The sequence below is a fragment of the Neophocaena asiaeorientalis genome, unplaced genomic scaffold (assembly GCF_003031525.2).
Source record: "Neophocaena asiaeorientalis asiaeorientalis breed wild unplaced genomic scaffold, Neophocaena_asiaeorientalis_V1.1 scaffold504, whole genome shotgun sequence".
NCBI lineage: Eukaryota > Metazoa > Chordata > Mammalia > Artiodactyla > Phocoenidae > Neophocaena > Neophocaena asiaeorientalis.
The window spans coordinates 7,056,050-7,068,799 of NW_020174438.1; positions in this window are offsets into that span (position 1 = coordinate 7,056,050).

Consider the following 12,750-nt stretch of genomic DNA (forward strand, 5'->3'; position numbering starts at 1 on the left):
CTTTGTATTTGATTTTTGTTTGATTAATATGTGTCTCAGCATTTTTCTCCTTGTGTTTATCCTATATGGGACTCTCTGCACTTCCTGGACTTGATTGACTATTTCCTTTCCCATGTTAGGGAAGTTTTTGACTATGATCTCTTCAAATATTTTTTCAGACCCTTTCTCTTTCTCTTTGTCTTCTGGGACCCCTATAATTGAAATGTTGGTGCATTTAATGTTGTTCCAGACGTCTGTGAGACTGTCCTCAATTCTTTTCATTCTGTTTCCTTTATTCTGCTCCAGAGCAGTTATTTCCACCATTCTATCTTCCAGCTCAAGCTCACTTATCCATTCTTCTGCCTCAGTTATTCTGCTATTGATTCTTCTAGTGTATTTTTCATTTCAGGTATAGTGTTGTTCATCACTGTCTGTTTGTTCTGTAGTTCTCCTAGGTCCTTGTTAAATGTTTCTTGTATTTTCTCCATTTTATTTCCAAGATTTTGGGTCATCTTTACTATCATTACTCTAAATTATTTTTCAGGTAGATTGCCTACTTTGTCTTCATTTATTTGGTCTTGTGGGTTTTAATGTTGCTCCTTCGTCTGCAACATTTTTCTGTCTTCTCATGTTGTCTAACTTCCTGTGTTTGAGGTCTCCTTTCCAGAGGCTGCAGGGTTGTAGTTCCTGTTGCTTCTGGTGTCTTCCCCCAGTGGGTGAGTTTGGCCCAGTGGCTTGTGTAGGCTTCCTGGCAGGAGTGTCTGGTGCCTGAGTTCTGGTACATGGAGCTGGATCTTGTCCCTCTGATGGGCAGGACCATGTGAAGTGGTGTGTTTTGGGGTGTCTTTGGGCTTAGTTTGAGTTTAGGCAGCCTGTCTGCTGATGGGTGGGTTTGTGTTTCTCTCTTGCTTGTTGTTTGGCATGGGGCATTCAGCACTGGAGCCTGTAGGCCGTTTGGTGGAGCCAGGTCTTGGAGTTGAGATGGAGACCTCTAGGAGAGCTCTCACCATTTAATATTCCCTGGAGTTGGAAGTTCTCTGGCGTTCCAGCATCCTGAACTTGGCGCTCCCACTCCAGAGGCTCAGGACCGGCCCTTGGCCTGAGCACCAAGACCCAACATGGCTCAGCAAAAAAAGGAAAGAAAAAAAGAAAAAGAAGGAAAAAAAAGGGCAGGAAGAAAACAAACAGACAAAAACCCCCACAACAAATAGCAAAGACAAAAACAAGCAAACAGCAACAACAACAATTAAAAACAAACAAACAAAACCCCAGAAAAATTGTAAAAGCAGAACCAAACAAAACCCAAAAAAACCCAGGAAACACACACACATACAAAAACAGAGAAAACAAAAAACAAGAGACCAACCATAAAAACAAAAGAACCCTAAAATGAAGTCAAACAATTAAAAACAAAACTAACAAAAACAGAAAATGAAAAACAAAACAAAAGCAGAATGCAAACTGAAGGAAAAAGCAAAGAAAACAAAATAAATGCACAAAAATGATAAAGATAAGAACAAGTAGAACAAAGAAAAAAAGATAAAAAACAATATAGAACAAAGGAAAGGAAAAAGAAAAAAACAAGGAAAAAACACAGAACCAAAAAGTAATGTAGAAATAGAAATATTAAAAAATATATTAAAAAGAATTTTAAAACTAAATGAAAATAAAAACAAATAATAAAAAACAACAGAACAAAACATAAGAAACATAGTAATAATTATGTTTTCCTGGGGCCTCAGCTGTCAATGTCCTTGCCCCCACCGTGAGTCACAGCCAACCTCTGCTCCCCAGGAGGCAGAGGGGAGGGTCTCTGGTCCCTCTGTGGGCACTGTGGGGGTCTCTCATACTCTGACCTGGCCCAATTCCCACGTGTACTAGTCCCCAAAGTCCACAGCTGATACAGCTAGACAGGTTTCATTTGTAGGAACACTCATTGTCCATTCAGATATTCCAAAGATGCAGGATTTACCAAGCCAATTTAATCTGTGCCTTGTGCAGGTGCATGGAAAGAGTTTTGTTTCTCTTCCTTAGTTGCCCCGTCCCTGGGGCTCAGCTGTGGTTTTAGCCCCACCTCTGCATGTGAGTCACCCACAGGAGTCTGCTCCTGACGCTGCCCTGGAGCACTGGGGTCTGCCCCAGTGAAGACAGGGCATGGAAGTGGCATGACTGCCTGGGTCACAAGGGGTCCTGGTGGCAACAGGTGCACAGGAAAGCCAGTGGCCACAGTTGCGAGAAATCCAGTCATAGCGCCTGGTAGCTGGCACAAGGTCAACTCTGGTGGGGGCTTTTCTTAGCACCTGACACAGCAGGGGACCGGCACTTGGAGAGAGGGGCTGCAATGGCGGCTCCACCTACTGTGGATCACTCAACAGTAGCGCCTTGCTTCTATGGCATTCTGGGTTTCCTACACAAGCATTCTCAGTTGTGGATTTCCTCCCTCCCATTCCCTCAGGCTGTCTGCTCACAGCCAACAGCAGACCTCCCCGAGGTTTGCTCTCCAATCTCCACATTCCAGCTCTCAGCCCCCGTGTGCACAGGTGGACACATGTCCCAGTCTCAGGTGCGCAAGGCTGTGGCACAGACTATCTGTGTAGGTCTCACTCTGTCCTGTCTGCCATAGACCGGCCGTTTCACCCTCCTCTGACAGCCTCAGATGCTCCCCTTCTGTCCCAACTGATTTTCCCATTGGTGATGGGGCTTCCCCAGATGCTGCAACCTTTCCTCCGCTTCAGCTCCCCCCAGGGGTGCAGATCCCGTCCCGCTTCCTCTCCTCTTCTTTTTCCCTTCTTTTGTCCTATCTGGTTATGTGGGGATCTTTCTTGTCCTTTCCAGTGTCCAAGGTCTTCTGCTAGTGTTCAGCTGGTGTCCTGTGAGAACTGTTCCATCTGTAGGTGTATTCTTGATGCGTTCGTGGAGAGAGATGAACTCACGTCCTCCTACTCCTCCACCATCTTGGTGGCTCCCCTAAACTCTTTACACTCAGGTTTCCTGGTGATTATCTGACCAGTTTTTTTTTTTAATATTTATTTTTTAAAAATGATCTGGTTGGGTCTTCATTGCAGCACGCGGGATCTTTGTTGCAGCATGTGGGATCTTTCATTGTGGCGCTCAGGCTCTTTGCTGCAGTGCATGGGCTTCTCTCTAGTTGTGATGTGCAGGTTTTCTCTTCTCCATTTGTGGCACACAGGCTCCAGGGCACATGGGCTCTGTAGTTTGCAGCACACAGGCTCTCTAGTTGAGGCATGCAAGCTCAGTAGTTGTGGTGCATGGGCTTCGTTGCCCTGCGGCATGTGGGATCTTAGTACCCCAACCAGGGATTGAACCCATGCCCCCTGCTTTGGAAGGCAGACTCTTTACCACTGGATCACTAGGCAAGTCCCTGATCAGTTTTATAATAATTATACTGCATGTACATTTTGAGAGCTTTTTGAAATTTTACAGCATCTGAGAGACTCATATATTCAGAGGAGTCTAATTAAAGGTTTAGAAGTGTATGATTAAGTTGGCAATCAACATTTAAATGTTTTGGGAAATTTAATCTGTTTAATGCCTATATTTGATTTATCAGTTTATATACATGCTGTGTAAATACTGAGTGGGATGTTAATATTAAATGAATTCTAGATTCATATGATTAATAAATTGGAAAGTAAACTAATTACAAATAGTAGTGCTTATTCCTTTTTCTGCATAGACATCATTTGGACATAAAGTAATTTCACAATGATAAGTCATATCATTCCCCTGGTCTTTGTCTGCAAAATGGCTTTTTTATTTTTGACCCTTAGTTAGCTTAGTAAGTTCTGTAAAAGTGCTCTGTAGTAATTTTAATTGAAATTTCATTGAATCAATAGATTAATTTGGAATGAATTTTCCTCTTTATGAGAACACATAGCATTTCTTCCGTTCCCGTTTTAAAAGGGAATGCCTCTAACATATTCCCAGTTAAGATGATGGCTACTTGCATTCAGTGATGCTGATGAAAAATCCCATGTCAATATTATTCTCGTTCATTTGCATATGACCAAGATACCAGACCCTTGTCAGACACAGTTTGCAAATATTTCCTCCCATTCTTTGGTTTGTCTTTTCACTTTCTCAGAATAGCGCCTTTTGAAACATGTTAAGTTCTTTATTTTGATGAAATCCAATGTATCTATTTTGTCTTTGGTTGCTTGTGCTTTAGGTGTCATATCTAAGAAAACACTGCCTAATCCAAGGTCAAAGAGATTCACTGTTATGTTTTCTTCTAAGAGTTTTATAGTTTATTTCTTACATGTAGGTCTTTGATTTTGAGTTAATTTCTTGTATATGGTATAGGTAGGGGTCCAAATTCGTTCTTTTGTGTGTGGCAATCTTGTTGTCCAAGCACCATTTTTTGGAAAGACTATTTTCTTCCCTACTGAATGGTCTTGCTACCCTTGTTGAATATCAATAAACTATACATGTATGGCTTCATTTCTGGACTTGCAATTCTATTCTATTGATGTTTATGTTTATCCTACACCAGTACCACATCGTCTTATGATATAATGTAGTTTTCTTTTTTTTTTTTTTTTTTTTTTTTGTGGTACGTGAGCCTCTCACTGTTGTGGCCTCTCCCGTTGTGGAGCACAGGCTGCAGATGTGCAGGCTCAGCGGCCATGGCTCACAGGCCCAGCCGCTCCATGGCATGTGGGATCTTCCCAGACTGGGGCACGAACCCGTGTCCCCTGCATTAGCAGTCGGACTCTCAACCACTGTGCCACCAGGGAAGCCCCTAATGTAGTTTTCAATGCAACAAGTCTTATACTTCTTTTGTTATATTTATTCCTAAGTATTTTATCTGTTTTATGCTATTGTAAATGGAATTTTTTTCCTTAATTTTATTTTCAGATTTTACATTGCTAGTGTATAGAAATACAACTGATTTTTGTATATTGTGTCTTGCAACCTTGCTGAACTTGTCTATTAGTTCTAATAGTTGTGCATGTGCATGTGTATTCCTTAGGATTTTCAATATATGAGATCATGCCATCTGTAAATAGAAATAATTTTACTTCTTCCTTTTTAATCTGGATGTTTTTTTCTCTTTCTTGCCTAATTTCCCAGGCTACAATATCCAGTACAATGCTGAATAGAAATGACAAAAACAGGCATCCTTTTCTTGTCTCATCATCTCTTAGCTACGCAAAAATATTGATACTTTTTAATCTCGTGGTCTCTTGTCTCTCTGGGATGTGTTCTAGATGAGTTTCAAATTTAATTCTTCTAAATATCCAATTCTCTTCCCCACTGTGTCCAGCCTGGAGTTTATATTATTGTTTTAGCTTCTTACTTCAATCACTATACTCTACATTTCCAAGATATTTAAATTGTTCCTCTAAAATATGTTTTTAACTTTGCCAATTTGTTACATAATTTATTTTTATTTTTATAATGGGAGGTTTGTCTTCATTTATCTCTTCAAATACATTCAACACACTAAATTTATGACCATCTGTTCTAGAAATATATCATCTATAATCAATTAATTTTTCACTTGTTGATTTTGTAGGCTGTTATCTTAACATTAAGTCTCTTCATATATTTGTATTTTGGTTTGCGAGCTCAATTTTGAATGTTAAGGATTTTTTTCCTTCTTTTTATTTTCTGTTTTCTTCTGTGCTTACCTTTTCTTATTTAGTGCTTTTGCAGGTACATCCTCCCAATTCTCTGGTCTGGTACATGGCCTTTTGATTATTGTTTCATTTACTGCTTCACTGTGATATTGGGGATATGGCAGATTTGGTTATATTATAGAATCCCTGGTAGCTTAGCTATGTTCCAAGTTTCCTGGCCTTCTATGCTTGTAGCATCTGGAAGTATAGCCTCAGGTAGTATTCAGCATACTCAAAATTATTTATTTCCTGTTCTTTCGCTCTAACCTTTTGTCTTGGTAAAGAAAAGGTGAAAATATTTTTATTTTTTCTCTTAGTCTTGATTAAAAATCTATCATTCAATATTATTCCTTTATCTTCTGCCATCTGTTGTTACTAAGAAGTCTGCTGTCAAAGTAAGTGTTGCTCTATGTGTAATCTATATTTCCTCTCTAATAATATTAAAGATTTTCTTTATCTTTGATGCTCTGCAGGTTCACTGAAAAATGTCTATGTGTGGTGCATTATCTGTATCCTGTTTTGTTCTGGGAGGGTACTTTCAGTCTAAAGACTCATATTTATTTGACTGTGAAATTTTCCATTTTTATCTCCTCTGATATTTACCTTTCATTTCCTCCATTAGATTCTTTTGGACTCTTTTCAAATAAATATCCTTCCTGCCTCTTAACTGTCATTTCACAATGTATATATTAAATTATTTATCTCTTTTTATTGTGTTCATTGTCCAAAACCAATCATGTTGACCCCACTTAACCACAAGACTGCTGAGAATGTGGGGGAGCAGGTGAAATTCTGGGAGAGCACCACTGCCTCCGTCATGGCCTCAGTGCATGTCTGTACTCTGACTGGTCTATTTCTCTTTTCAATATCATCATATCAACCTTCCTTCACTCCTTAGTTACCAGCCCTAATACCTTCTTTGGGCTATGCCCAATCCTGCCCTGGGTGTAAACTCTTGTGTGACCTTCACAGACCAGGGCCCTGACTTGGTTAATTGATTGCCTTGGCTTCATTTCACTACTCATGCTTTCCCTGGCCTCCTTTCTCTTCAGCGGTGTGGGCAGCCTTTCTCCTCCATTTTGTTTGGAAATATCAGTGCCCTAAGGCCTATCAATGCCCGAGGATGACTTCAGCATTTGTACCACTCAGAAATGGGGCTTTGTCTGCCTCAAAACCCACAATATTTTCCAAAAGGGTATATTAAGCCCTGGAATTCCTGTCTACAGCCTCTAGGCCATATTGTGGCTTCAGTGAAAAGAACACTGGATTTAAATTCAGAAGTTTTCATCCTGGCTTTGAATTTAACCATCCCCATAATAAATGATTATTATAATAACATCTATCATTTGTTACTTGCCTGAGATATACTTATTTCTCTTCTAAGCACATTACACATATTCCTCTCAAAGATTCTACATAGCAGTATTATTTTTCCTCTTTAACATATAAGGCTTAGAGAACTATAAAACACAAACTATGGTGAAAACAAAAATCTTCCTCTCCTCTTCTACAGAAGTAGTTCTCAAAGTGTTGTCTGGGGATCTGGGTTAATACTATTTCATATTACTACTAAGATTTTATTTTCCTTTTTAACTCTAATTCTCTGAAGAGGGTAGAATACACCAGATTGCATTCAGAAGCAGAATAAGAATCCAGCTATCTCTATTCACCCAGACGTCAAAGAGAATTACAAAAGGTAAAACAATGTTATCTTTCTTTTTAAATTTTGTAAAATGTGGCTTTTTTATATAAACAGGTTATTTATGTTAACATGTAATGGGTTTATTGTTGTAATTTAAACTGAAAAATAGATAAATATATTTTTTAAGTTCTCAATGTTTACTTCTGATACAATAAATATCTATAGATATAACTCACAGAGACAAAGCTGCTTGGGGTCCTCAGTAATTTTTAATGGTTTAAAGGAGTTCTAAGACAAAAAACATTGAAAACCACTCTACTAGAGTAATCCTACTTTCCAGCAATAAATATATTTGTGATTTCTTAGGTATCTCCCTTTTTTCCCTAAGCATATAAAAGCAAAAGCATGTTTACACACATATTCATATGTGTATCTTTTCCTCACAAATAAAAATATGCTATATAGCTGATTTTAAATGTTATAGTTACTTTACATTTCTTGCTATATATGTTTGGTGTGTTTTATATCAATTCTTCTAGAAGCTCAGAATCCTGTATGAGAGGTACACATGTAAGAACCACAGGGAGGAGGAAAAGTGGGGCCAGACGCAGTCAGACAAGATACCACATAAAAGGTGGTACCTTGAGCATTTTTTTTTTTTAATGACTTAAATCCTTAAAAGAATCTTGTACACACAAATATCTGAATAATTTCATCTCGGTATTCTATGATCTGACTTTTAAAATGTTTACTCACTTGTTCTTCCAGAATTCATTTTGGTGAAAGGTATACATTTAGTGTGAGTTAGATTTAAATTACTGGTTTCTTAAATTAATAACCAGCTATCAATTTGCCATTTAATAAATGCTCTTTTTTTTTTCTCAGTTATTTTGTGATACTGACTGATTATACAGTTTTTAGAGTTCTATTCTGTTCCAATGATCTCTTACATTTTATGGCAGAATTGGAAACCATGCATTTTAGTCTCTGCCATGTTCTAATACTTCACTGGCCCTTTGTAAGTTCTGTAATTGCGTGACTTGTTCATTTATCATATGAAATATAGAAGCATTTTGTTGCTTTCTAAGATAAAAATCTTGTTGGAGTATCAATCTGAACTATGTGCCATTTCTAAATTAACTGTTGAAAAATTATTGAATTAGTTTGTCATTTGTAACACCTGTGGATATGACATTGACTACATTTGAAAGGGGATTTACATCAGTATTTCTGGGAAACTTCAGGCTCTGCCTGAACCCCCATGCATGGCCTCCTTCCTCTCCCAGTCCATTCTCTTGCTTTTTTGAACATGCTTTAATGTAGACCTTTAGCCTTGAACTTCATTCTTTTTCCTTTACTTCTCTTTTTATTATTGTTCACATCCTTTTTGACAGTTTACTTGGTTTACAGCCTGTGTTTCCTGCTAGGTGCTATGTTTTTCTCCTATCGCTTTGATTCTATTATCTTAGACTACTTGCTAGTCTCTCCTGTTTTCCTCTTCCAGCTGTAGATCCTAGAACTCCAACCAGAGGTAGCAGATGTTTATTCTCCCATGTAACAATGTACCTTGCTATACTTGCTCAAAACTTTTATTTATATTTATCAAGGTTTTATTATTTTCATTATGAAGCTATATACTGTTATTTTATCCCAATGTCTTTGTGTGTGTGTTTATATGTGTGCTGTGTGTGTGTGTGTGTGTGTGTGTGTGTTATCTTGAGGGAAGGCCCCTCCTGTTTAGTCTATTTATTATGAATACATTAACATATTACTGATTTCTTTTGCCTTGAAACTGACATATCTTCTCCATTAAAAAATTAATGCTATTAGTTTTTACCAATTCTTAGAAATGTTCTAATCATACAGTTACAATATACAGTTAATAAAATATTGTTTCATTCTTTCCAATATTTATTGCCCTCATCTAAGGGAATAAGAGAACATAACATCACTGGCCAGACATCATATCCACAAGAGCAAGCTTTGGTGCCACTGATGATGACAAAGCACCTTCACTGGCGATGTAGGCTACAGAGGTACATGCAATCAGCAGACCTAAGAGACTTAATGCACACATGTTAGATGCTTATGGAGACTTCTAGAAACAACAGAAGGAGAATTTTCAGTGTGAGAAATATGTAATGGTAGGTGAAGACCAGAGCCCCCAAAACCTACTTTATTCCCAGCTCCTATTTATTACTACTGATATGCCCCTTGGCCTTTTGTGACCAGAGGAATATGAGGTAGACAACATCAACTACGAAAGTATACAAGAACTGAACAGTTTCAATGAAAACTAAAAATTTTATAAAAATTCCTGGAAACAGCAAAGAAGAAGGCAAAAAGAGTCAGTAACTCAAGGGATAAAGTTAAATCTCAAATCTCAATCCTACAGAAATGGCATAAAGAACAACTAATAGGTATAGACATTAACTTAGAAAACAATGACAGAGGTTTAGTGTTCCCAGACTTTTGAATTTCATAAATTGTTTTTTTTCCTCCTTTTTATGGAATGCATTAGTTGTAAATATTTTACAACTAACCAATGAGAATTGATGTCACCACTAGAATGGACATGAACATACAGTCAGCTGAAAATAAAACCTGAAGTATATCACAGATATAAATCTAATCCGTGCACAACTGTGGTACCAAAGGAGATGTGGGGAAAAATTAAAATAAAATAAATCACAATTATGAAGCTAAGACACCAACCTAAAATAATTTTCTTGAATTGATAAAAAGTGTGTGTCCTGGACAGTGACAGGGATTTAACATTTCTTCTATCATTAACATGAAGGAAGATAGAGAGTTACCAATTCCTTACTTAATTTTTCAGATTACAAATTCAAAGAACTTGAAATACATGTACCTAAGATGAAAGGAGTCCTAACATTCAATGATGGGAAGAAAAGAGAATCTTTACTTTCATAACTTAAAGATTAGAGGACTGAAGAGACTAGGAAAAAACTTAGAGAACACTTATGGGATTTGTTTTCTCACCACAGATCAATTATCTTGCTAAGTTGCTGTTCTCTTTGCAGGAAGAAAGAAAACATCTCCCAAATCACAGGAGCAGAAATTCCCTGCCTCTGGTGAATACTATAATGATTCACTGAGCTGGTTTTACAGGGAGATGCACACTGAAAGGACAAGTGGCCAACATCTTAACATGGGTGGTCTAACAAGAGACAACTGTGAAGTACAAAATATACTTTGCTAACTATATGGAAGCAAAATATACTTGCTTACTATATGGAAACTCCATTTCAGAAATGGAACCTTAAAAGGATTTAAGATTATTGAGAAATTATAAGGAAGGTTAGGTACAGGTGGGTATCAGTGCAGTAAAGGAAAAAGGGCTAAACAGTAAAACAAAGTAAAACAAAACTCTAGTTCTCCAGGAGGTCACATAAGGTTCACAGAAACACTGAGGGGATTTCTCATATACCCTCTGCCCCCACACATGCATACCCACCCCACTTCCCATTATCAATATCCCCCAACAGAGTGGTACATTTGTTACAACTGATGAACCTACACTGACACATCATAATCACCAGAAGTCCATACTTTACATTATAGTCCACTCTTGGTGTTTACATTCTACAGGTTTGGACAAAATGTATGATGACATGTATCCATCATTATAGGATCACAGAGAGTACTTTCACTGCCCTAAAAATACTCTGTGCTCTGCCTATTTATCCCCCCAACCCCTGCCAACCACTGACCATTTTACTGTCTGCATAGTTTTGCCTTTTCCAGAACGTTATATAGCTGGAATCACACAGCATGGAGCCTTTTCAGACTGGCTTCTTTACTTGGTAGTATACATTTAAGGCTCCTCCATGTCTTTTCACAGCTTGATAGCTCATTTCTTTTTAAAACCAAATAATATTCCATGGTCTGGATGTACCACAGTTTATTTATCCTTTCACCTACTGGAGGACATCTTAGTTGCTTCCAAGTTTTGACAATTGTGAATAAAGCTGTTATAAACACCTACTGTGCAGGTTTTTGTGTGGACATACCTTTTCAACTTCTTTGGGTAAATACCAAGGAGTGCAATTGTGGATCATTTAGTAAGAGTATGTTTACTTTTGTAAGAAACCACAAAACTGTTTTCCAGAGTGGGTGCATCATTTTGCGTTCTCACCAGCAACAAATAAGAATTCCTGTTGCTCACGTCTTCTTTGGTATTCTCAGTATTCCAGATTTCAGCTATTCTAATAGGTGTATAGTGATATCTCATTGTTTTCATTTGCACTCTGATGACATGACGTGGAGCATCTTTTCATATGTTTATTTGCCATCTGTATACCTTTTTGTTGATGAGGCATCTAGTAAGGTCTTTGGCACATTTTTAATTGGGCTGTTTGTTTTCTTATTGAATTTTAAGACTTTTTTGTATATTTTGGATAACAGTCCTTTATCACATGTGTGTTTTGCAAATATTTACTCTCAGTTGGTGGCCTGTCTTCGCATTCTCTTGATATTGTCTTATGCAGAGCAGAAGCTTTTAATTTTACTCAAGTCCAGCTTATCAATTATTTCTTTCATGGATTGTGCATTTGTTGTTGTATCTAAAAAGTCATCTCCATACCCAAGATCATCCATGTTTGCTCCTAGGCTATCTTCTAGGAGTTTTATAGCTTTGTGTTTTACTTTTATTGGGTTGGTCAAAAAGATCGTTCGGGTTTTTCCGTAACATCTTATGGAAAAACCCAAATAAAGTTTATGACCAACCCATAGGTCTATGATTCATTTTCAGTTAATGCAAATATTTTTAAACTATTTATAAACAGACATCAAAATTAAATAAAGGTAAAGTATGAAGCTTAGATGTTTTCTACAGCTGATTAGCGCTCTGTGGAGAAGACTAAAGAAATATTTATGCATTTACTCTTTGATTGAGTAATCTCAGTTCTAGAATTTACCTTCCAGATACATCTCCACAAATATTATACAACATAAGCACAAGGTTATTCATCAAAACATTTTAATAATAGTAAAGTCTATTGAAATGTGAGAGAAAACAAATTCCTGTTAGTAGGAGCATGGTTAAACAAACTACACCCACCTAATGGAATACTATACTGTGAATTGATATGGAGTAATTTCCATTTTACTTTCCAAAATTAAGCAGAAAAAAAGTGCAAAAGAATATATAGAGAGAATGCTTCCTTTTGTATAAGAAACGGGGAATTAAGAATAGAGATGTATGCCTATTTTTACAAAAGGAAACATAAGAAGAATAAATCAGAAACTAATGACAGTGATTACTTAAACTGAGTGGTTGTTTCATATTATAACATAGTATGTGGGAGTAGAATGGAGGAGATAAGGATAGGAGCTAGTATCTAAGTGTATCTATGTTTTAATATACCTTTTCATATAATTTACCTTGATCTGAGTATATTTTCATATAGTTTTGATTTTTGAATAATGTGAATGCTTTATAATTTCAAAAAATAAAATTAAATA